Source organism: Lethenteron reissneri, chromosome 43 (assembly GCF_015708825.2).
Source record: "Lethenteron reissneri isolate LAM-NWPU_2019-01 chromosome 43, ASM1570882v1, whole genome shotgun sequence".
In the NCBI taxonomy this organism is placed as follows: domain Eukaryota; kingdom Metazoa; phylum Chordata; class Hyperoartia; order Petromyzontiformes; family Petromyzontidae; genus Lethenteron; species Lethenteron reissneri.
The window spans coordinates 1,971,940-1,998,025 of NC_083821.1; the positions used below are offsets into that span (position 1 = coordinate 1,971,940).

A 26,086-nucleotide genomic window follows, 5' to 3' on the forward strand; every position below is an offset into this window, starting at 1 on the left:
CGCTAACGGCACTTGCCCCAACAATATGTCAAAGGCTATATGGGGGATCTTTGTATTTGTAAGTGGGGAGAAGGAGTGTAGCGATTAGCGCGCTGACCTAGGAACCCGGCGACCCGAGTTCGTTTCGAACTCACGGCCAACACCGGTGACGATTATCTGAACCGGTTGCGGGTATCCCCTAGGTCAACTCAGCCTCAAATAAGTACACGGCGCGGTGAGTAAACGTCGCGACGGATGAGACAAAGACGGCCGGGCGTAAAACTGGCCACCCACCCCCTCGTGTGCCTTTGCAGCCCTTTATACTCGCTTACAGCACTTGCCCCAATAATCTGTTAAGGCTATACTGGGGATCTTTGTCTTTGTGAGTGGGCCTGCTGTCGAGTGTAGCCTGCAATACTGTCGGTCAGCATCACGGGTGAGTACGAGGTGGGTGGAGTGAGGAGAGGTGGGGGCAGCAGGGTGAGTGGCGTGGTGGTAGGGAGGTGGGGGCAAGTGAGCCACGGGTGCGATGCGCGCGTGTGTGTGTGCGCGTGTGTGTACGGGGAGGAGTCGTTGGTGGGATTGGTGAGGTTTGGATGGGGGTGGAGGGGCTGGGTGGGAGGGGAGGGTGCGTGCAAGAGGCAATTTAACGTGTTTAAACGGACTGCGGCTTTCACAGTGGAACCCAGAGAGCGTCCGAAGCACACTCACACGCGCGCGCTCTCTCGCACACACTCACACGTGCGAAAACAAAGTGACGGAGCCGAACACTTGGCCGCTGTTCGGTTGAGCCTCCACGGCACAGCCGCATCGCCCCTCCACGAAGAAGAAGAAGTTCCCCGTTCGAAGATGCTGCTGCCTCCGCTGCTGCTGCTGCTGATGAAGACCCCCACAACCGAGACCCCCACGCAAGTGGCGGCCGCGACGGCTGCGACGATGCGGATACCAAACCCGGAACGCGAGTCGGGCGGTCAGCAGCTCGCCAGCGGCTCGACTCCGCAGTGGCCTTGAAGAAGCGGCCACCCGGGCGGGCAACCCTTCACGCAGAGTCGCGCTGCCAACCCCGAGGTACAAGCACCAACACCCCCCCACCCCCACGAAGCTCGTCCGGACTTGCCGATCCGACGCGCAGCCAAAACTGTGTTCCCCATGCCCCAGACTTAACATCGTCGTTGTCGGGATTCAGCCAAAAGGGTCGGTGTGTCATCGTTCTAGCAGGCACAAAGTATGATGCGCGTGTACGCAATGACCTTTGTCAATCCACTGCTGTGTGAGAGCCTTCCCCCACCCCTCCTCCTCCCCGCAACCCCCCCGCACGCCATCAGTGGCAATTTGACGAAGAAATGGAAATCTCCACGACATCAACTCTGGAACCGACTGAACCAAACGTGTCGTCCAGCAGAATGTTGCGTAAAACATCTTTTTTTTTGGTGCAGACGCACTTAATGGGAAGGTTTTGTTTTTGGTTATGTGGCTCTCATCAGCAGGGTGTGGCCCCCGCTGAGAGATGCCACTCTCCTGAGGCTCGCTCAGAGCGCATCGAGATTCTACACCAGGCTCCGCTGCTTCACTCTCGTGTGATTGAAATGTTTATAACGCCGAACTCCCGTCTGATGTTTGCGTAACTTTGGACGATTGTATCTTACACGTGTCACCCGAGGCTTAATTTACACCCGTCTCATTGTTAATAAATGCACACCTTAGTGAATGTATAAACGCGTATTATGTTGTAGAGCGGTGGCGCAGTGGTTAGTGCATCGCGCTAACAACCCGAAATCCTTAGTTCAATACCCGGCCACGGCTAACATCATTGGTGAGCAATATCTCAACCGATCCTGGGACGACCTGCCCTCCTCTTCACCAAGCCGCATTGACCAGCGTGGTGAAGTATGGTCAAACAAACCTGCCAATTATCGACACGGCGTGTGGGAAGGTCAATCCGGCAGTGGATTTTGACAAAGAGGGCTGTCAATAATTAATATCGTACACATCGCATGACCTACTACCGATCGTTATACCACCGCGGCTGAAATTGTCTTTAGTCTCTGTATGAGTCTGTGCATAAACTCTCTCGATGTTTAGCCAGCACTCGCCACGAGTTATTCCTTCATCTCTCTCTCAAATCCCCAGCTGTCAAACTCCACATCACATCGTCCACCAACGAAGAGAGACGGGAAGGAAAAAAGAATACACCCACGTGGCCAATTTTCACATTTTATTCAAAGCGGTGCATAAAAGTCACAGCGTGTGGTGCCGAGGTGCCAAACAAGTGTCGTGACCTTGCCCTGGAATCAAGAGGGTGGCCGGGGATGAATATTATCGAGTCGGCGTTGAAATAATCGCGAAACAAAAAGCGAAAGAGAATGGGTAACAACGCGACCTGCTGTTGTCGTGTATAGCGCATTCAGCCGCAGCAGCGTTCGCCCGCTGTGATTAACAGAGAGGGCCGTAAACGATGTCACGATGAACATTGGAGCGGTTCACCAACGTTGTGAGATAAAAAAAACAATTATCTCATTCCCTAATGGGATTTCATATGTTTAGATAGATCTAATAACTGTACCTGCAAAAGTTAATGGGGGGAAAACTCTGTCCGTTCGTGATAATAATTTGCGAATTATTCAACTTTCTCTGATTGAAAGTGCAAGTTACAACTAACCGTGACGATCCAATTTGGATGTTAAAATAATTTGTTTGTGTTGCCTCTGGCTATGAATCTTAAAAGTTAATTAATATCGAAACGCACGTGAATTAATTGAATCTGCGTGTTCTTCCCAACACTTCACCCCTACACACTCCGCTACCCACTCGCACTCAAAACGCGCACGTCCCCGCCCGGAATACGATTGCCGTATTCTCCCGATTACCAAACGCATCCTATAATCCGGTAGCCGTGTGTGTGTGTAGGGGAGCTACGAAGCCGGCGACCCGAGTTCGATTCCCGATCACGCGCCAACACCAATGACGATTATATAAACCGGTCGTGGGCCTCCTATAGGTCCGCTCAGCCTCAAATGAGTTCCTGGTGCGGTGTGTAAACATCGCCACTTGGGAGACAAAGGCGACCGGGCGTAGTGCTGGCCACCCACCCCCTCGTGTGCCGTGCCGGCTTTCATAGGTGCTCGCTAGAAGCACTTGCCCCAACAGTCTGCTAAGGCTATACGGGGGATCTTCGTCTTTGTGTGTGACCGAATTTGAAGAACTTTATTGACACCGGGCACACGTTTGGGGATGCGTCTCACTTTCCAGAACGTCTTCTAGTTCTAATAATACGGTAACACATGCGCATAGGTATCACCGAGGGGGGCAAATGCGACAAATGATGTTCTGCAATAATTATATCAGGAAATTATACCTATATATGATGCCAAGGTCACGGTGATTGCTGTGTACGAGATAGAGGTCATTGGCGGTAGCTATCATTTTGGGAAAACAAATTTAACTGACAGGAAGATGACAATTAATTAGCAAGAGTATCTATACAGCAAACGGAACTTACACGAGGTTTCCTGCCTATGGGTGATACTGCCCATGGGTGACACTGCCCATGGGTGACACTGCCCATGGGAGATACTGCCCATGGGTGACACTGCCCATGGGTGACACTGCCCATGGGAGACACTGCCCATGGGAGATACTGCCCATGGGTGACACTGCCCATGGGTGACACTGCCCATGGGAGACACTGCCCATGGGAGACACTGCCCATGGGTGACGCTGCCCATGGGAGATACTGCCCATGGGTGACACTGCCCATGGGTGACACTGCCCATGGGAGACACTGCCCATGGGTGACGCTGCCCATGGGTGATACTGCCCATGGGTGACACTGCCCATGGGTGACACTGCCCATGGGTGATACTGCCCATGGGTGATACTGCCCATGGGTGACACTGCCCATGGGTGACACTGCCCATGGGAGACACTGCCCATGGGAGACACTGGCCATGGGTGACGCTGCCCATGGGAGACACTGGCCATGGGTGACGCTGCCCATGGGTGATACTGACCACCAAAGCCTCTTGGCTGATGGGCTAAATTTGTCGCCAAAAAATGTCTGAAATGCAGGATTCTGCAAAATAAGTTGACTTCCGAAATCACGTGCACAGTGGGCACCACACTTAACTCTTCGCAAATGTATCTCGACGCTTCATCATCATCATCAAGCATGGTCTATCCACTGCTAGATGAACGCTTCCAATCTCTCACGGTATCCCGATGTGACAGTTATCCATCTCGATGAATCTGGAGCACCTGGCACCGCAAGCCCGTTCCACCGTTCCATCTCCACGATGGTTGCGTATCTCTACCCCCCCCCCCCCACACACACAACTCTCACCTCCCCAAGATATTTGTCGTTTAGCCTTGAAGATACACACAAAGTCCTCGGTGAGCATTCTATACGTGCAATATACTTAGATATTTGAATACGAGTTTGAATGTTGTTTTTAAATATAATATTTGAATGATTAAATGTGTAACGAAAATAGTTTTTTGTCCCTGGTAGTAAGTGTTTTTTTTTATTGCTTATGCCTCAAAAGTACAGAAAGTGGCTATTATACTCCACAAACTTTGCTTTTGTGACCAGGACAGTGATATTTTGAAATGTACATATTTTCAATGAAAAAACGTGGTGTGCATTTGTGTCATTCCTTTACATAAAGTCCTGGTCACAAAATCAAAGTTTGTGTGGAATAATAGCCATTTTCTATGCTTTTTAGGGAAAATCTATTAGAAAATAACACTTACTACTTCCGGGACAAACACCATTAAATCTTGACTTAAAGCTTTCGTGACTGCAGGAATTCATATTTTTTGGGTCTTTCGGTAAAGTAACGTAGATAGGTTCAAATTATCAGGTGACGATCGCTTGTGTTGTGATCGAAACGTCGTTGTTTTTTGCTTATTTTATTTTTATTAATTTGAACCTATCTCCGTGACTTAACCGAAAGACACAAAGAAGGCGAAAGTCGTGTTACATAATTATGTATACCCGATACGTTTTTGAGACAGAATTGCTTATCCTGCGTGATGTAACGTGTCGGAAAAACAGATGATCTAGATACACACACATACACTCAGATGCGCACACACACTCAGATATGTGCACACGGGGAGCGGTGGTACGTTGGTTAGCACACTGCGCTATGAACCCCGCCGTTCTGAGTTCTATTCCTGACCACAGCTCACATATCAACGGCAAGGCCTCTCCCGTCACCAACTCGCAACTTACCAACGTGGTGAAGTATGGTCAAACCCACCACCACCCCCCCCCCCCCCATGACTAACATGACGTGCGGGGAGGCCTTCATTCATCCAATTTTGGACTGCCTTGGACTGCCAGGGCTGGAAATTATTAATTATTATAGACATACAAACAGATGCACACATATACAAAGACTGAAACCCTCCCGAAAGGCTGGGCAGACTAGTGGGCCAAGTGCTGTTAGCGATCACCTATTAAGGCTAACACGGCACCCGATGGGGTAGGGTAGTGAGCAGCTACGCCAATTTAAGGTTGCGTAGACCTAGAGGCGACCCAGTACAGGTTCAGATAGCGCGTGCCAGCGCTGCTGTAGATGGTCAGGAATTGAACTCCATCGGAGCGCAGTGCGCAAACAACCCCTCCCCACTCACAAATACACACACACACAGATACACACTCACATGCACACATACATACACACTCACATACACACTCACATACATACACACACACTCTCACATACTCACAAATACACACACACACAGATACACACTCACATACACACATACATACACACTCACATACACACACACATAGACACTCACAAATACACACACTCTCACATACTCACAAATACACACATACATACACACTGACAAATATACACACACACAGACACTCACATACACACACATAGACACTCACAAATACACGCACACTCTCACATACTCACATATACACACATACTCACATACTCACAAATACACACACACACATACTCACATACTCACACATACACACATACATACATACACACTCACAAATACACACACATACGCAAATACACGCACATACACACTCACAAATACACACACATACTCAAAACCCACCCACCTAGTCGCTCACGCACCCACCCATTGATTCACCCTCTCACTCACACACTCAAACCCAGCCCACCCATCCATAACTCACCCACTCCACTCACCCACCCATCTATATACTCACTCGTTCACTCACCTACCCCCCCGCCCCCATATCAGCAACCCGTGTTGACCAGCGTGGTGAAGTATGGTCAAACAACCCCCACGAGCGACCGTGCGGAGAGGCCTTCATCCAGCAGTGGATTGACAACGGGCTACACATGATTATTTCCATCACCACCGCCACCACCACACTCACTCAAATCCACCCACCCCACCACCACCACCACACCCACTCCGATCTCTCCTGGTTCGTGAGTTCGCGTTGCTCTGAGGGCTCGCGGGCCAGACGAAGGCAGAAGCCGTGGTTTTGTGAACCACGTGCTGACACACATCGACGCGTTTCCCCCGACAGCTCCCCAACCCCAACCCTATCACGAATTCACGTGATTCAAGGGTCATATATTGGCATTAACAACAACAACAATATATATAAAACAATACATTTAGATTCATCTTCTTGGTTCTTTCGGTAAAGTCACGTAGAAGGGAAGTAATAAAATAATAAAAATAAAACATAATAAAATAATTCTCACGACGTTTCGGCCACAACGCAAGCAGCCGTCCTCAGGTGAAGAATGAAACACCACCAAGCTTGGAGCGTATATTTAAGCTGGGTTGGAGCGTTGTGGCTGAAACGTCGTGAGAATTATTTTATTATGTTTTATTTGTATTATTTTATTACTTCCCTTCTACGTGACTTTACCGAAAGAACCAAGAGGATGAATCCCTGCAGTCACGAAAGCTTTAAATCGAAATTTAGATTCGTAACGCGCCGCCACTAGTGCTGCGCTGAATTCGCTCGCAGTCGTAGAGGGAGATGGAGAGAGAGTGGGGGGCGACTCAGAAGCGTCAGAAGGAGGAACCACAGACGAGGAACGGGGAGGCAGCAGCAGCAGCAGCCACGCGGCCAACAATTGCCCCGAGCTCTGCGGTTCTCTACGATTAAGGTTGTAATCGGCCAATTAACGAGTGGGAGGAGCACCTGGAGAAAACCCACACAGGTGTAACCGATGGAGACCACGCTTCTAGCCTGACGGTAATCTGCCAACGAGCCAGGGAATACGGCTCCTCTTCCACGCTCACGGGAAGGGAGTTCCACGCCATCTGTGCGTGTGCGGTGATACACCAACCCCCTCGCTGCTGCCTCCACAGGGCTGGCCGGATGGCAGGCGTGACGTGCCCTTGGAACAATTCGACCAGACTGGGGCCCGATCTCGTCTCACCTAAGAGGCTAAGCAGGATTTGAAGCTGGCCAGGACTTCGTTTCAACCAGGTCTGTCTGAAGACAAATCGGTACTTGCCAATTCGGTTAGTGATGTTCCCCGCGTGACGTCCCACGCCCTTGACTCAACACGGAACACGCCTCGCGTTGGGCCAAAGCCTACGAGTGTGTTCGCCACTAAACGGCTAAACCGGTAACCGTTTTCACGAACGGTTGATCGGTTTGGCCAAAGTCATGAACCGCCAAACCGGTAATTCGTCCTCTAAATTTGTTTCGGAGTTGATCGCAACCGGCCGAAACTCACACGCGGGGCTCAAGTGCCGCGCGTGTGATGGTCCCCACCGCGCCGCTGCGGACAGACTCGTAACGCGCTGCAGCGTCGACATGTGCGGCGAACCGGTACTAACCGGTACTAACCGGTTTTCTCTCTCGCTATTTATTCCGGTGACCGGTGCTGCAAACACAGGGGAGGGGGGTGGGGGAGGGGAGGGGGGTGGGGGAGGGGAGGGGGGTGGGGGGATGGAGGGAGGGGGGTGGATGGAGGGGGGGGGGGGGGTGGAGGGAGGGGGGGGGTGGAGGGAGGGGGGGGATGGAGGGAGGGGGGGGATGGAGGGAGGGGATGGAGGGAGGGGGGGGATGGAGGGAGGGGGGGGATGGAGGGAGGGGGGGGATGGAGGGAGGGGGGGGTGGAGGGAGGGGGGGGGTGGAGGGAGGGGGGGGGGTGGAGGGGGGGGATGGAGGGGAGGGGGGAACTATGCACCGCCAGCGCACCACGTGTCCCGGTTGAGCCTCCCAGAAAGTGTGCTCGAGACGTTTATTGAACGTCCAATTCGCCCCTCCATCAATACGCAACCCAGTGTCTCCCCAAGGCCCTGGTGTGCAGCGTCTCGCAGACTCCACCGCAGTCACCTTGCAAGGGGATCGACGGAGGTCACCAGATGGCGCGCAACTCTTGGCCCAGTCAAGTTCACGTACTTCTTTATATGCCCATATGAGAGCTCGCTGCTATGGAATGTAAAGAAGTATGTATGTTTGGCTCCGGGGCAGAATCGTCGCTCGCCCGTCACTGCCGCCGCGAAGAAGAGAAGATAACGCGCCTGTGGTGAAGATGGGGGAGAGATGGGGGGAGGGGGAGGGGTGCGAGAGAGGGGGGGCGGGGTGGGAGGGAGGGGGGGCGAGGAGAGAGAGGGGGGGCGGGGAGACAGAGGGGGGGAACACGTCCGAAATTGGACCATCGAGATGGAGCGATGAAATTAGCTCAAGTGCTTGGAGCATGCAGGTAACTGCTGTTATTATTAATATACAATTACGGGATCGTGATGAGAGGCGGTGGAAGCTTGGGCACGACGTTCATCCAGCAGTGGATTAAACATGGCTCATGATGAGGTGGGTGGGTGGGGCCCATGCTGCTGACACAATCTCTAAACCTTTATAAACAATTTGCCTTTAGAGGCTAATCCCCTTTTTCCTGATGACGACCGCTTGTGTTGTGGTCGAAATGTCGTTTATTTATTTAATTTTTGGTCACTTGATTATTTTTGATGATTTTTGTTTCTATCTACGTGACTTTACCGAAACAATAAAAATAAAACATAATAAAATAAAATTCTCACGACGTTAAAATACACTGCCAAGCTTAGCAGTGTTCATTTGGACGCTGTCTTTCCGACAGCTCTGTTCTTCACCTGAGGACGGCTGCTTGCGTTGTGGCCGAAACGTCGTGAGAATTTTATTTTGTTATGTTTTATTTTTATTATTTTATTATTTCCCTTCGACGTGACTTTACCGAAAGAACCAATGAATATGCCGTTTGGCTTTAAGGTTGTTTTTCTTCCCCCGCACTTCTGATTCGTGCGGTTGGCCACGTACGGCAAGAAAGAAGTTCAACGTGCATGCAAGCAGCAGAGGGCAGTGCGGCACGGTCCATTGTTGTAGCGCACTTCTATGTCCACCCCCAACCACCCCACCACGCGTGCGATGACCACCTTCGCTAAACCGCTCTGACCAGCGTGGTGAAGTATGGTCAAATAACCCCCTCTCCCACGCCCGTGAAGGCGCGGGGAGGGGCGGGTGGTGGGGGCTTTCATTCAGCAATGGGTATGACAGACAGCTGTAGAGTGCACATAGACAGACACGTAGACACAGAGACACAGACACAGAGACAGATAGACAGACAGAGAGAGACATACACAGACATAGACACCCAGTCACATAGATACAGAGACACATAGACACACAGACAGACACAGAGACACATAGACAGATAGATAGACAGAGAGACACATAGATAGACACAGAGACACATAGACACAGAGACACAGAGACAGACACAGAGACACAGAGACACATAGACAAATAGATAGACAGAGACACATAGACACAGAGACAGACAGACAGATAGACAGATAGACACATAGACAGAGAGACAGAGAGACACAAAGACACAGAGACACATAGACACCTCGACATAGAGACACATAGACACATAGACAGAGAGACAGATACACAGAGAGACACATAGACAGAGAGACAGAGAGACACAGAGACACATAGACACATAGACAGACCGACAGATAGACAGAGAGACACATAGATAGACACATATACAAGTACAACCGCGATGCGCGCCAGTCGCCCATACAAGCGCTACTATACAGGCTCAAAAAACGTTGCTGAGCTTGCGAGCTCTGACAGACGTTTCGCTTGTAGCCCCACGCACAGTTTGGTGATCTCAAGCTCAAGAGGACCCCAGAGATGTTTGAGATCCGTCGTGGAGTGCGAGCCGGCTCTCCAACAGACTCACACCCGTGCTGCCGATACCCCAAATAGCATCTCAGTCTGTGCGGGGTCGGCGCGCATTGGCGATGGACTGGATTGGTCGGAGCAAGCGTCGAGACTCACAGACAGACACAGGCACGGGGAACGTGCGCCACCCTTCTCACCGAGCAAACCCGTTTCGCTACGTTGTCCCCACCTGAAGAAGGACGCAGGTGTTGCACCCGAAACGTCGTGATTTAATTTAGTCGTTTTCATTCATTTTATTTTTTACCTACGTGACTTTACCGAACAAAACCAAAGAGTATGAATCCTTGCAGTCACGAAAGCTTCAAATCTAGGAGCAAACCCGTTTCATCTTCTTGGTTCTTTCGGTAAAGTCACGTAGAAGGGAAATAATAAAATAATAAAAATAAAACATAGTAATATAATAATTTTATTATGTTTTATTTTTTTTATAATATTATTTTATTATGTTATATTTGTATTATTTTATTACTTCACTTCTACGCGACTTTACCGAAAGAACCAAGAAGATGAATCCCTGCAATCACGAAAGCTTTAAATCGAAATCAAACCGGTTTCGTTGAATTCCCGCTCCGTGCTGCTGCGTAATGCGAGGAAGTGGCTAGCGGCTGGCACGTGCCGTCGAGCAGCGGCGTCGGTGAGGCCCGGAGAGTCCGAGCCGTGGTATGAGGGAGCAGACGAGGAATCCCCGTGACCCCAGGACACTCTTGACTTGTCACCTCGGTTACTGATGACTCCCACCGACTCTCTGTCCCGTGTTACAAAGTCACCCGCGACCAGGCGTCGCTCTGACACACGTGGCCCTGCGTGCCCGTCACCCCGAAACAAGGGGTTTCCCTGACCCCTGACCCCTTTTCCTCGGCCACACGGAGTCGTGGTGACCCCGCGTCTCGCTGGCCCATGACCCCAGGTCGCTCTGATGGATGCTCTCATTTCACTCTGACCCGAGGTGTCTCTCATCCATAGCGCCTTCCCAGGTCACTCTGACCTCAGGTGGCGGTGACGCATTGTCCGCTCCAGGTGTAACGCGTCCCTCTGTCTCTGCGTATGTCTGTTGTGTGTGTGTGTTTGCGTGCCAGTGTGAGTGAGACGCGATAGTGTAGCGGTTAGCGCTCCGCACTACGAACCCGGCGAAGCGAGTTCGATTTCTGCTCACGGCCAATACCAGCGACGATGATCTGAATCGGTCCTGGGCCTCCTCGCCCAGGTCGATTCGACCTCATGAGTACCTGGTGCGGTGTGTAAACATCGCCACTGGGGAGACAAAGGCGGTCGGGAGTGGGGCTGGCCACCCACCCCCTCGTGTGCCGTTCTAGTCTTCATAGGTGCTCGTTCAGCCCACTTGCACCAACAGTCTGTTATATGGGGATCTTTTTTTGTCTGTGTGTATGAGTGTGTCTCTGTGAGTGCGTCTCTCTGTGAGTGTGTGTCTCTGTATGTAAGTGTGTGTCTGTGTGTGTCTCGGTGTGTTAGAGTGTGTGTCTGTGTGTTTCTCGGTGTGTTAGAGTGTGTGTCTGTGTGTGTCTCGGTGTGTGAGTGTATGTGAGAGTGTGTGTCTCTGTGTGTGAGTGTGTGTGTCTCTGTGTGTGTCTGTGTGAGTGTGTGTCTCTGTGTGTGAGTGTGTGTCTCTGTGTGTGAGTGTGTGTCTCTGTGTGTTAGTGTGTGTGTCTCTGTGTGTGAGTGTGTGTGTCTCTGTGTGTGAGGGTGTGTGTCTCTGTGTGTGTGTGTCTCTGTGTGTGAGGGTGTGTTTGTGTGTCTATGTGTGTGAGTGTGTGTCTGTGTGTGTGAGAGTGTGTCTGTGTGTCTATGTGTGTGAGTGTGTGTGTCTCTGTGTATAAGTGTGTGTTTGTGTGTCTATGTGTGTGAGTGTGTGTGTCTCTGTGTGTGAGAGTGTGTGTCTCTGTGTGTGAGTGTGTGTGTCTCTGTGTGTGAAGGTGTGTGTCTCTGTGTGTGTGTCTCTGTGTGAGTGTGTGTGTCTCTGTGTGTGAGTGTGTGTCTGTGTGTGTCTCTGTGTGTGAGTGTGTGTGTCTCTGTGTGTGAGTGTGTGTCTGTGTGTGTCTCTGTGTGTGAGTGTGTGTGTCTCTGTGTGTGAGTGTGTGTGTCTCTGTGTGTGAGTGTGTGTGTCTCTGTGTGTGAGTGTGTGTGTCTCTGTGTGTGTGTGTCTCTGTGTGTGCTGCGCGAGTCGCCCCCTTCACGCCACGCGCTCTACCCGGCCCGTGTCTCTTGCGACACGCGGAGATAGATGAACGATGGTGCAATGAGAGACGAGGGGGGTGAGTGGTGGTGGTGTGGGGTGAATGTGGGGTGAGACAGGGGGTGTCAGAATGGGCGGGTTCTCTGCTGAGTCCGCGTGGTGCGGAAGGGGTGAATAGATGGCGGTGTGGGGGTGAGTGTGGGTGGTGAGAAAGGGTGAGTGTGGGTGGTGGAGTGGGGTGAGTGGGGAGGCGTGGGTGGCTGAATGTGTGAGTTCATTGATTCGGGTGTGTGTGGTGCGTGATGAATGCAAGTATGTAAGTTGAACTTCTTTCGCGCCGTACATAGCCAAACGTGCTGAGCACAGGCCTAGTGGGGGAATGAGTGGGAGTAGGGTGAGTAAGTGGGGTGAGTGGGGGGTGAGTGGGGGTGAGTGGGTGGGTGGGTGTAGTTGGGTGGGTGGGTGTATAGTGGAATGATAGCCAGAAGAGAGTTGGGATTAAAGGTCATCTTGAATGATCTTGGTGGAAATCATCACTGTCGGCATCATCATAATCAGCAACAGCATAATCTGTTTATATCATGGTCAACAGTGCAAGCAGCATAATCATCACCATCAGCAGCAGAATCAACACAGTCATAAAACTGATGATCATCGTCATCAGATGCATGGCAATGATCAGCAGCAACATCGTGCTCAAAATCATCATCAGCAGCAGCATCACCCTCACCCTTATCATCGTGATCATCATCACAGTCATGATCTCTGACATCCTCAGCGTCAGCATCACCATCAAGAATACCTTCCCATCATCATCATCTCTTTTCCCCAGCTCTTACAATTATAACCTTGCTCAATTGTCAGAATGTGTTGGTGACGATGCTGTTTGCTGCTGACCGCTTGACGTTTTGGGTTTTGCTCAGCATCTGTGTGAAAAAAAAACATATAACCATCATCATCATCAGTGGTCACGAACACATCACATCACACAAAGTATGAATTATTATTATCATCAACAAGCGTGATCATCCATGAAAGCCTCACTGAGTCACGTGACTCCTGTACCCACCCCTACTGGACATTTGTGAAAAAAGATTTATATTTCATCGGAGTTCTCCGGTATAAATACAAATTCCGATTCTGTTCAGGAGGGTCCTGCCAAGTTTTCGCAGTCGCGGGAGAGGGGGGGGCAAAGATTTATTTTATGCATACTTACATAAAATCCCAATTGAGCAATTTGCGGTGTCATTTTTCAAATTTGCAAATATTTGGCCACACACGAAGGCCTCTGACCTCTTGCGAATGAGCGTCACGGGAATGGGGCCATCGGAGCCCAACCCGAGCGACGCAGACGGCACGCAGCAGGAGCAGATTCTTGACGGCGAACACCACAGACACCGCAGCATTCACCAGGGAGGCCAGCCCGATTCGAACCGCGAACCTCTGCGACGCTGCTATACATTTCCGCGTAGATAAGCCGCTTCGTTGAGCTGTAATTTGTGGTCAGGTCGCTTCAACATCAACATCGTCACCATGACCACTGACATGACTGGCCTCCATCACCGCGATGATGGCCTCTGCCGTCGTTTGATCGTCGCTCCTGCTCCAATGTGGTCGTCCCTTGTCGGTGGCTAGGAGATGTTAACTACCTCGCCTGGTATACGGGAGGTCGTGGATTCGATCCCGACCCTGACAATGCTTGCTGCTGTATATTTGGAGTTTGCGTGTCTCTCTCATCATCATCACGGTGGCTAGGAGATGTTAACTACCTCGCCAGGTATACGGGAGGTCGTGGGTTCGATCCCGACCCTGACGATGCCTGCTGCTGCTGTATATTTGCTGTTTGCGTGTCTCTCTCATCATCATCGCGGTGGCTAGGAGATGTTAACTACCTCGCCAGGTATACGGGAGGTCGTGGGTTCGATCCCGACCCTGACGATGCCTGCTGCTGCTGTATATTTGGAGTTTGCGTGTCTCTCTCATCATCATCGCGGTGGCTAGGAGATGTTAACTACCTCGCCAGGTATACGGGAGGTCGTCGGTTCGATCCCGACCCTGACGATGCCTGCTGCTGCTGTATATTTGAAGTTTGCGCGCGTCTCTCGCGCCGTGGCCGCATGGATTTGTCTCCGGTTCCTCCGGGTTTCCCTTCCACATCTAAGAAACGTGCGTCTCGAGTATTCGGCCGCTTTAAATTTGCACCTGGTGAGACCCCACTTCGTTGAGCTATCGTTTGTGATAGCCAGATGGCTTCTGAAAAAGAGCCGTAGTATAGCTCAGTGGGCATCGCCTAGTAAAAATAAAATAGTTTAGTTTTAGTTCGAACCGCGGGCGCGCCGCCGCTACCGCGTCCCGCCCCCCCCCCCCCCCCGACCATTCCTTGTATAATGGCAGGGCATTATTTATAGACGGCACGGAGAGAATGAACTCTTACAGTCGTCCTTTGTGCTGGCTTGGGGGACTAGCGGAGCCACCCACCCGTTGCATGCGGAGCGCAGGCGAGAGGCGCAGTCGCTAACTCGGGCGATATTAACGTTTAACCAAAGCCAGAGGGGGACCAGCGAGCGCCCGAACGCGTGTTTATTTGTGCAGAGTCGGGTGTCATAAGCGCTTGGGATAATTCCAACATCATGCCCATAGTGCGTGTGTCAGCGTGCGGTTCCGTGTGTCGCGTCGCCCCCACCCCCCCCCCCCCCGCGCTGTGTGTGTGTGTGCTGTGTGTGTGTGCGTGTGTGTGTGCTTGGGGAGGTGGTGCATCGGGGGAGGTGGTGCATCAGCCAGTCATCTCAGTCATCTCAGTCAGTGGACCCGTGGCACCTGGGTCTGCCCCGTGACCTCCTGTCGGCGGGTGTTCCACAATTGACGTGGCCTCAACGTGCACATGGCCTGGCACAAGCGTCGTGGTGTCACGTCACCGCCACTTAGTGGTGAATAGCGGTCGTTGTTGTTGTTATGCTTGGGGAGTGGTAGTGCAGCGGGCCTACACCAGTGACGATTATCCGAACCGGTCGTGGGCGACCCCGAGGTCGACTCAGCCTCAAGTGAGTATCTGGTGCGGTGTCTAAACATCGCCACCGGGAAGACAAAGGCGGCCGGCCGTGGCGCTGGCCAACCACGCTCTCGTGTGCCGTGCCGGCCTTCATAGGTGCTCGCTAACAGCACTTGCCCCAACAGTATGTTAAAGCTATAAGGGGGGTCTTAGTCTTTGTTAGACTGTATGTATTTGGGGGGCGCAGTGGGGTAAAGTGTGGGTACTCCCAACCCCTTCCTATATGTCTGATCAGCGTGGAAGAGTAGGCCAAAAACCCTCGAGCTCCCTCGAGTAGAGACCTCTTCTGCCAGCAGTGGGGAGAGAATTCTCACTGAGAAACATCGCCACCGGGGAGAAACGAGAGCGATGAATGTACCACGCCGTGACTTAGCCCGCCGTGCCGTTTGTACGCCTGCGCGTGCCAAATCGGCCACGCTCTTCCATTTCGAACATTCCACTCGGAAACGATTTCCGGCTCGTGACATCTATGAACCGGTAGCCGATTTTGAACAACAGTTGGCGGTTATCGCTTAGCAACTTCTGAGCGTTGTTCCTAACAAATATCAACAACAGCAACAAACATGCCACGTGTATGCGAGCTGATATAGTACGTGTATGTGGATATCAGGAATCGGTCACGTTGTGTTGTCTAAACATAAATCAGTGACATTGTCCGCAGACTACGATTCACTTGACACTCGTTGCGTGCACAAAGACAAATATACCCCGTGTAGCCTGAACAGACTGTTGGGGCAAGTGCTGTTAGCGAGCACACCACAGACACACACGCACGTGGCTTGCCCTGGACGGCTCTCTGTGTATTAATGTGATGACGTTTTTGTATTTCCCGATGAACAGGATAGGTTTTCAGACGGGACACAACCGTGCCCCACCATCACCACCACCACCACCACCACATCCTCTATCAGCTTCCCAACAAACTCTGGTGAGTGTTGTGCCGGTGCGTGCGTGGTGCTGGCCACCCACCCCCTCGTGTGCCGTGCCTGCCCTCACAGGAGGTGCCCGCTCACAGCACTTGCCCCGACAGTCCGTGAAAGGCTATACGGGGGATCTTTGTCTTCGTTGCACATTGTGCTAGCAACCCGATGACCCGAGTTTGAATCCCTGCCTCATGACCAACATCATCAGTGACGAACATCCGAACTGAGTCTGGGCCTGCCCTAGGTCCATTTAGCCTCAAATTAGGAGCCCGAATATCTCATCGCATCGCTCTCTGGCCCTTTGTTTAGCCATTTAGCTCCACTGATCGTAGCCGATGTCGAATTAACGACGCCCAATTTGTCTCGCGACGGCGGCGTTCACTGTGTTCGTGGTCACGCGCCGACGCGGAACAGATTGGGGAGGGGGGCGACGTGAGAATGGGGGGCGGGGGGGGGTCTCCAAGCAAGCCCCCCTGCTGCGATTCCGTTGCGGACTCGACCCGCCGGTGAAACGCAGCGCCCTCGTGTTAGCGACGGCGCGCTGTAACAGGGTAACAAGGATCAGCCATGGCTGTGATATGTTGAATACACGGTGCCTATGTGTTCGAGCACGGATCAAGCTTTGTATCGTTAGCAATCGGTCTGTTCCCGTTTAATCGAGCATTGGATCGTTTAAAATACATCGATTCCCGTATTCCTCATGTGGGCAAAGCAACGTTCCATTAATGTAAAATATAATTTACAGCTCTTTGCTGGTCATGGAAATTAACCATACTTCGCCATTCTGGTCCATGCGAGGCTGAGTCGACCAAATGGAAGCCCAGTACCGGTTCAAAAAATTGTCACCGGTGTTGGCCGTGAGTGGGAATCAAACCCGGGCCGCCGGGTTTAGAGCGCAGCGCGCTAACCACTACACTACCGCCTCCCCAAGACAAACACACACACAGGCGCACGCAAGCACGCACACAGACACACACACGCAAACACACGCGCGCACACAGGCAGACAACTAAGCTCCTAATTGATGAATCTTCGGGCATCTCCCATCACTGCGAATCCCCGGAGAAGCCCCTGTCTGCAAGGGGAGTGACACAGTCAGCAAACCGATGCAATATTTCCCCGTTGTCTGCCAGGGCGTTGCAAACCAATTTGGCCGCAGCGTCCCCTGCTCCAGCGAGCGTAGAACTTGCAAACGAAGGCTCCCCGGGGCGATGACTCGAGTTAGGGATTTCATTGATATTCAATGAAAGGTTAATGCTGTTTCTTTAAGAAGCCATTTGGCCGTATGGGTGGGTGGTTGGTTGGGTCCGTGGGTGGGAGGGTGGGTGAGTGGATGGGCGAGCGAGTTGGTGGATGAGTGGGTGGGTCAGTGGTTTGATGGTTGAGTCGATGGGTGAGTGGGTGGGGTGAGTTGGTGGGTGGGTGGCTGAGTGGGGGCATCGGTCAGTTGATAGGTGGGTGGTCGCGTGAGTGTGTTGGTGAGTGACTAGGTGGGTGGGTGAGTGTGTGGGTAGGTTCGTAGGCGGATTGGTGGGTAAGTAATTTGGTGGGTGATAGCTTGAATGGTTGGTTGAATGAATGGGCGGGGGGGGGGGGTGTATAAGTGGATGGGTCAGTAGATAAGTGGGTGGGTGATTGGGTGGGTAAGTGGGTAAGTGGGTTGGTGGGTGTGTGGAGGGGTGTGTGGGTGGGTGGGGAGACTAGGTCTGATCTTTCTGGGGAGTGAATCCAAGGTCACAGCTAACAGCCAACACGTTGCCAATTGTCACGGAGGTGCCAAACCCGGACGTGGCAGTAAACTACGCTTCAATTGCGCTGCCACATGAGTTCAGTTTTCAAGACACTGATAAAGTCGCTAGACTCACATAAAACGCCGTAATTCCACATAGAGACCCAGGCTCACAACAGAGACCCATAGACTTACACAGAGACCCATCGACTCACGTAGAAACATGTCTGTTGATGACCTCTATCTGAAATCGATATGCTCATTGTATAGAGCGTCTAGAGGTGGCGCTCGCATCTATACGCAATACAAGCTCACGCCGTGTTGTACTGCACTGCCGTGTGTCCTGCCGCCTCTGGCGTTGATTATGGGGAGCTGTGCCTGGGTTATTATTTCACAAGACGCAGTCACAGGCAGCTGAGTCACGTGTGTGTGTGCGTGGGGAGCGGTAGTGTCGTGGTTAGTGCGCTGTGTTGCAGACCCGGCGACCCGAGTTCGATTCGCAGTCACGGAGACATCGGTGGGACGAGCAATCGATCTGAACCAGTCCTGAGCCTCCCCTAGGTCGACTCGGCCATGCCGGTCTTCATCGGTGCCGCTCGCTCACACCACTTGCCCCAACAGTCTGTGAAGGCTATACGGGGGATCTTTGTCTTGTTTGGGGAGTGGTAGTGTCGCGGTTAGCGCGCAGTGCTACGGACCCGGCGACCCGAGATCGATTCCCAGTCACGGCTACATCGGTCCTGGGCCTCCCCTAGATCGACTCGGCCTTAAACATCGCCAGTGGGGAGACAAAGGCGGTAAGGGGGCGTGGCGCTGGCCACTCCGTGCTCTCTCTCGTGTGTCGCGTCGGCTTTCACCGTGGGTGCTGCCCGCCGATAACATTGCCGTTGTTATTCAAGGCTACGAGAGATCCCCCCCCCCATCCACACTCAGCAACAATCATTGTCACAGCCACCCTGCACCCCCGGGGGGAGGGGGCGGGGCTTTTAAACCCCGACCCCCAGCCCCCCCCCCCCCCCGTAGCGTCAGCCCCACCGAACCGCGCGACGTTCGCACGAAGCGGTATCAGGGTGCCGCTTCCGATCGAGACTCGATATCACGATCGGTGACGTGGCGCGGGGTGTATCAATGAGGGGGCGGAGGGCGGGGGGGGGGGACTTTCTATCGGCTGGAGCGTCTCACTCCACAGGGGGGGGGTGAAGTACTTGGTTCACCGACGATGATGATGGCGGAGGTCACGCTTGTAGAGCAGCATGTCCATCGTAACAGAAGTAATATTGTTTGGCGATGCTGCTACTGCAGCTGCAGTGGTGCACCAGCACAGGCAACAACGGGAGAAACACATCCGTCAATAACACTGTGGGGGCCTTAACACACAAATCGTTCTATAATTAATAGGCAACGTTTCGGGCAATGAGCCTTCTTCACATAGCACATGAGCATTGACACGTCACTTCCTCGGGGAGTGTGTATCGATGTAGATATCAGGGTGTGTCTATCGATGTTGGTATCAGGGTGTATGTATCGATGTTGGTATTAGGGTGTATGTATCGATGTTGGGTGCCAGTTTGACCCGGCCTTGACGAAACCTCAACTTGTCATCGCGACACTCACGCAGACGGGACAATCGTGGATTGTGGACTGGAGGAGGTTTAGTGGCAGAGGTAGTAGGTGAGTGGGGTAGGTGAGTGGAGTAGGTGAGTGGGGTAGGTGGTTGGGGTAGGTGGGTGGGGTGGGGTGGGTGAGTGGGTAAATGTGGGACGAGTCTCCGGCTGGATGAGTGAATGTCGTAGTGGTGGTGAATATTTCGCAATGCTAACATTTCTGTGAAACTGTCTTGTCTGCCCCCCCACCCTAGACCCCCATGCCCCCACCCTCCACCCCCACCAGCCCCTCTCACCCCTACCCCAGACCTCAGAGTCCCCTCGGCGCAGCGATGCTCCAGGCGACGAGAGAGGAATGGGTGAGTATATAGGGTGAGGTAAGTGGGTGGTGAGTGAATGGCTGAGTGAAGGTGGCTCAGTGAGTGAGTAAAGAGTGTGAGTGACTAGGTGAGTGGGCGAGTGGGTGCGTGGGCGAGTGAGTGAGTGAGTGAAGGTTGAGTGAGTAGGTGAGCGAGTGAAGGGTGAGTGGGCGAGTGGGTGGGTGGGTGAGTGAGTGGATGAGTGAGTGAAGGGAGAGTAAGTGAAGGGTGCGTGGGCGAGTGAGTGAAGGGTGAGTGAGTGAAGGGAGAGTGAGTGAGTAAAGGGTGAGTGAGTGAAGGGTGAGTGAGTAGGTGAGTGAGTAAGGGGTGAGTGAGTGGGCGAGTGAGTGAGTGGATGAGTGAGTGAAGGGAGAGTGAATAGGTGAGTGAATGAAGGGTGAGTGGGGAGTGAGTGAAGGGTGAGTGAGTGAAGGGTGAGTGAGTAGGTGATTGAGTGAAGGGAGAGTGATTGAGTGAGTGAAGGATGAGTGAGTGAAGGGAGAGTGAGTGAAGGGTGAGTGAGTAGGTGAGTGAAGGGTGCGTGGGCGAGTGAGTGAGTGAGTAGGTGAGTAAGTGAAGGGTGAGTGAAGGGTGAGTGGGGAGTGAATGAAGGGTGAGTGGGGAGTGAGTGAAGGGTGAGTGAGTAGGTGAGTAAGTGTAAAGTTGGTTTGTGAGGTTGTGGAGTGTGGTGGGTGTTGGGTATAGGGGTATAGTGGTGGTTGGTGTTGATGTTGGTGGTGATGGTGGGAAGCGGTGGTGTAGTGGTTAGCGCTACGAAACCGGCGACCCGAGTTCGATTCCCGCTCACGGCCAACAGCGGTGACGATTTTCTGAACCGGTCCTGGGACTCCACGAGGTCGACTCAGCCTCAAATTAGTACCTGGTGTGGTGTGTAAACATCGCCACTGGGGAGATAAAGGCGGCCAGGGCGTGGTGCTGGCCACCCACCCCCTCATAAACCGTGCCGGCCTTTATAGGTACTCGCTAACAGCACTTGCCCCAACAGTCTGTGCAGGCTATAGGGGAGGGGGGGAATCTTTGTCTTTGGTGTTATGGCGTGTGTTTGTGACGTGTGGTTGTTGGGCGATGTATGGCTGAGACTGAATTGTCATCATCGACTGCATCATCGTCATTATCGTCATCATCATCGTCATCATCATCGTCATAATCATCGACTGCATCATCATCATCGTCATCATCATCATCATCGTCGTCATCATCGTCATAATCATCATCGTCGTCATCGTCGTCATCATCATCATCATCGACTGCAACATCGTCATCATCTTCATCTTCGTTATCATCATCATCGTCATCATCGTCATCATCATCATCGTCATCATCATCGTCATCATCGTCGTCATCATCGTCATCATCATCATCGTCATCATCATCGACTGCATCGTCATCATCATCATCGTCGTGAATCGTCACTGAACCTGGAGCACTGGACTCGAGTCCCAGCGACGGCTGACATCAGTGGCGAGTGATCCCGGGACCAGTCCTACATCGGCATCACCTGAGCCTGGAATAATCAGTCATCATCGTTGGCTGAAGCTGGATGATAATGATAACAATGATTATATTATCATTGACGTGTGCTGAATATGCAAATGTATTTTATTATCTATCAGACAGCTCCGATTAGCACGGTTGGCTACGTACGGTGCAAAAAAGTTCAACATACATGCAGATAGGGCTCTTGCCTGGAATGTCACCTACTAGGCATGTTTCCCTTCTCGGGCACGGTGATGTTGAGGGACGTGTTGATTGTTACGCTGATTGACGCATTCTATGTACGAAGGATCGTCAGAACTGAGTCTCAAGATTCGTTTGCGGGAGGTTCCTGCTACATTGGGATGTTTGGCCGATTCGTTATTGAGTGCAACGGAAACTCGGTCCGGTGTGATCACGCACCGTGCCTATTACTGTGCATGACGCGATATACGTTAATTGTATATACTCGGCAAATTGCTACTCATTATGTGGCAGATGTGTATAATTACTTACAAAAACACGCATATGAACGCGTACACATACGAACACACACACACGTTACCACACACACGTATACACGTGCACACTTGCATTGAAGTACAGGCACACTCACATAGACAAAGACATACACACGTACAAACACACACGCTAACTCTCATACACATGCGTACAATCTCACACAAACACACCATATATCTCTGGCCTCTGGGCCATGAAGACGTGTTGCCCGAAACGTCGCATGTGACAGATATATTTCCTTGGAAGGCCGCGTGCGGTGCTATTGACGAACGCGCTGAGTTTGTAGTTGGTCGATAGTAAGGACAGTGCGGTCGCGATGCTGGTACTAGTGGCGTGAGCGCAGGGGTCAAGAGGTCATCGCCACAGCGGATGAAGGTCGAGCAGAACGAATGGCCCAGGAACCGGATCGATGCTTTGCTGGAGCTGGTAAAATGGAACCAGATCAACTAACCAACGGATTTGGTCCCCTTCAACCAGCTTGAGCTACGCATTATATACCACGCCATGCCAAGCCAAGCCACGCCACGATGGGTGTCATCATCAACATCATCATTGTTGTTGTGGTGTTGGGCATGGGCCTGCTGATGTCATGATGCGGGTTGATGATCACGCCGAGTAAACCGTGTAAGTGTTTAATCGCCACGCCACGTGGATTGCAACTGCGCGCGAATGCGTTTAGCAGTCGTCAGGCGCGCGTGCGGCGCGTAACGAGTTTGTAACTTAAAGGGGAGGGAGATTGGCGAACTGGGGAAGACGTCGAGTGGGTGAGCGCTGATCAGCGGAATGTTTTGGTCGAACGCGGTGTTTTATCGATGGTGCTCAGCGCTCGATCGCGGATTCACTCGTTTGTGTTGTGCACGTGGTGGTGGTGACGACGACGACGATGATGATGATGACGACGATGATGATGACGACGACGATGATGATTATGATGACGACGAAGATGATGATAACGACGACGATGATGACGACGACGACGATGACGACGATGACGATGATGATGACGATGATGATGATGGCATGTGCACGACGGATGAAGAAAACGCACGAAGCAACGCGTCTTATTGTTGTCGAAATCAAACTCGCGGGTAATTGTTTACACGGACAAATCACTCTGAACTATTCAAATGTAACGGCCAAACATTACCAAGAATTAGCACTACCCTCCTGCAAAGGGTCTTGAGACTCGGTTTCTTGGGTACATGAATTGTATTATTGTTGTTATTTGATATTTTTGTTAACAAAGCAAAGGAAAACTCATTGCACCGTATCGACTACCGAGACGAGTGCTGTTCATGAGCGCCTATTAAGACGGGGAGGGAACAGCACTCAGTGGATTGGTACGTATGTATGTATGTAGGTATGTTGAACTTCTTTTGCACCGTACCTGTGGCCGCTAACGACGCCACCTGACCGGCCACGCCGAGTGCCATTCACAGCAGCCGCGTAGCTATCGCTTGCTGGCGATTCTAGAAGCGTTTTAAAAAGCTTACAATACAGGGACTTTTACGAACATTCGACCTACGAACTTTCAGAGATACGAACATCTGCCCGTTCGGACCGAGAGTCGTAAGTTTAACTGCCGCGCAATAGATGACGGTGGTGCCATCTACATCTGCGAAACATGAAGAACCAGTGGCATCTACATCTACAGGAGATTATACAACGTTTAAAGCCATTGCTCGGGTTTAGTGTACACGCCGTGGAACGCGTTTGGAATCGACAGGAGTGAAGTTGGACTTGAGAACAAATCGACTTACGAACAGACCTCTGGAGACCAACTCGTTCGTAAGTAGAGGAATCCCTACTCTTAGGTTTTTTCGGTAAAGTCACGTAGGTAAAAAATAAGCATCATAGAAACCCGAGTTTATTATTATTATGATCGAGTGTCCGGGCGGTGCAACTGCGCTATGAGCCAACGGACCGGAGAGAGTGGGGCAGGGGGCCAGGAGGGGGGGGGGGGTAGGTGCCAAGCAATTAAAGGGGCTCGATTTGGACAGGGGGCAGGGGATGTCGTGCCCATACGAGCCACGCTTCGCCACTGTGTTCATCGTGCATCACTGTGCCTCGTCCAGCCAGATTGAGGTTACAAAAACAAAGGATTGGGTCCGCGGCAAATCAAGAGGTTCATAGAGCCAGACGAAGGCTCCTCCAAGGTTCAGTCAAGTGACGTGGTTATCGAGTGTACAGGCTGTGCCACTGCACCGCCTGCATACTCCAGGCCACTGAGACCCGTAGACTCACATAGAGACTCGTAGACTCGCATAGAGACCCATAGACTCACATAGAGACGCATAGGCCCGCATAGAGACCCACAGACTCGCATAGAGACCCGTAGACTCACATAGAAACCCATAGGCCCGCATAGAGACCCACAGACTCACATAGAGACCCACAGACTCGCATAGAGACCCATAGACCCGCATAGAGACCCACATAGAGACCCGTAGACTCTAATATGACCAATAGTAAGCCCAAAGGCACGTAGACAGATTCGTAGAGGCGCATAGACAGATACATACTTAGCGACTGAGATACATTAAAGGCGAGCCACAGTAGTGCGAATGCGGCCATGTAATAGAAACTACAGACCACAGAGTGACCCACTGTGGGTCTGCGCTCCTCCAACGGAGGAGGAGGAGGAACAGCGACACGACACGAACTCTCTCTGCTGCTGATGAAGCCCTCTCCTCGTGGCCAGCAGCAACAGGCCTCGACATTGGCGTCGGGCTCCTGAACCAGATCACTGATGCCCACGTAACTACCCAGGTAACTACAGTATCCAGGTAACTTCAGTACCCAGGTAACTACCCAGGTAACTTCAGTACCCAGGTAACTTCAGTACCCAGGTAACTACCCAGGTAACTTCAGTACCCAGGTAACTTCAGTACCCAGGTAACTAAAGTACCCAGGTAACTAAAGTACCCAGGTAACTTCAGGACCCATGTAACTTCAGTACCCAGGTAACTACCCAGGTAACTACCAACGAGCTCGCGTCTGTGGTTCACGCTAAATTGTGAGGTTTGATATTAAATCACGTTTATTTTGTTGACAAAAATTACCGAACTCTTTCCCGTCTCTTTTTTGTGGTCGTCTTTGCTTGTGTGTGCGCGTGTGTTAAATGTGAGGAGCGGTGGTGTAGCGGTTAGCGCGCTGCGCTACAAACCCGGCGACCAGAGTTCGAATCCCACTCACGGCCAACATCGGTGACGAATATCTGAACCGGTCCTGAGCCTCCTTCTAGGTCGACTCAGCCTCAAATGAGTACCTGGTGCGCGGTGTGTAAGCATCGTCACGCGGGAGACAAAGGCGGCCGGACGTGGTTCTGGACACCCACCACCTCGTGTGCCGTTCTGGCCTTCATAGGTGCTCGCAAACAGCACTTGCTCCAACAGTCTGTTAAGCCTATATGGGGGGTCTTTGTGTGTGTGTGTTTAAATGTGAGTCTCAAACCAATCCACTCATAGTCCACCCCCCACCTCCGCGCTAGATGAGCCTGATGATTGCTAAACACGGCCCAGGTGACGTTGAGAATTCGCTCTCTCCACGTCGCATGGAACACAGATACACAAATTTAGATTCAAAGCTTTCGTGACTGCAGGGATTCATCTTCTTGGTTCTTTCGGCAAAGTCACGTAGAATGGAAATAATAAAATAATAAAAATAAAACATAATAAAATAATTCTCACGACGTTTCGGCCACAACGCAAGCAGCCGTCCTCAGGTGGAGAACAGGTCTGTCGAGAAGACAAGAGTCTGAATGACCCACCCCAGGCTTGGAGCGACTATTTAAGCTGGGATGGAGGGGCGAAGAGCGCCTTGACAAAATAATTTGCATATCAAGAGGAATTTTGCATATTTATGAGAAATGCAGATATGCGATTAGTACTACTTGAAGACAGATAAATTATCTCTACAACACGATGGGCGCGTTTACCCATCATCGGGCGCAGGTAACATGTTCGTGGGTCCCGAGGAATGGAGTTGAATAACTCCCTGGTGCTAGATGAGTACAGCTCA

The 26,086-nt window shown here is 51.8% G+C and overlaps 1 long non-coding RNA gene across 1 annotated transcript; it reads left to right on the forward strand.

Moving 5' to 3' along the window:
* The first annotated feature begins 668 nt into the window (after positions 1-668).
* Positions 669-25,127, forward strand: LOC133353314 (uncharacterized). Its single transcript, XR_009756357.1, has 3 exons — positions 669-1,047; positions 16,276-16,363; positions 19,946-25,127. It is a non-coding gene; the product is annotated as an uncharacterized LOC133353314 (long non-coding RNA).
* The last annotated feature ends 959 nt before the right edge of the window (positions 25,128-26,086 follow it).